We start from the raw sequence: 892 nt of genomic DNA on the forward strand, positions 1-892 counted from the left end.
TGGAGAGGGTGCAGAGAGTCAGAACTTTACCAGGTGTCCAGTTATGCAGAGGGATAGCAAAAGTGGGTATCATTCTCCTTGGAGCTGAGAAGATTAAATGAAAATTTTATAGAGGTTTTTCAAATCTTAAGTGTTAATAACCAGATTTAAGGTGTGATAAAATATCTTGTATTCCGTGAATTGCGATGCAATGCCTGAAAAAAGTGGAAGAAAATTCAGTACCAACCTTTTAAATTAATACTTTGTGGAAATAGGATAGGATTATGGGGAACAAGTGGGACTAATTGGGTAGCTCTTAGAGTCAATCCAGATATGTTTGAATTGCCCTCTTCTGCACAGCATGTTGGTGTTGCAAAATAGCTGCAGGATCCTGTTCTTTATGGTTGTCATAGATCCAGCTCTTTTTTTAAAAAAAAGATAGAGTATGGGGTGGTCTACCTGCTCAGTAAAGAATTTGAGAAAGATCACTGCTATTTTTTTGCTCTGCTTTGCTTTGTTAAACATCACTGGAATAAATGAACTGGTCACTATCACATGGTTGTTTGTGGGAGTTTGCATTCCAGCAGCGATCACATAATAAAGCATTTAACTGGTTGTAAAAATGCTGTTGGAAGTCCTGAAGTCATGGAAGAACAGTATATAAATTCAAGTCTTTTTTTCTTTTTACAGCAGGGAGCACCAATCACCACAACTGGGCAATGTTAGTAACTCAAGACACACAAATGAAAGTACTTCTCAAATAAATCAGATTCCTACCCGCTGAGACCATGCAAAACCCTTACTGCCTGTTGCTTTGTAATTGGTTCACTGAACATTTATAGCATTCATTACAATGCATGAAGACAAGGCAATACATTACCACTGACCAAAAAAGAAAAACATGAAAAAAAAT

Source organism: Pristis pectinata, chromosome 25, assembly GCF_009764475.1.
Source record: "Pristis pectinata isolate sPriPec2 chromosome 25, sPriPec2.1.pri, whole genome shotgun sequence".
NCBI lineage: Eukaryota > Metazoa > Chordata > Chondrichthyes > Rhinopristiformes > Pristidae > Pristis > Pristis pectinata.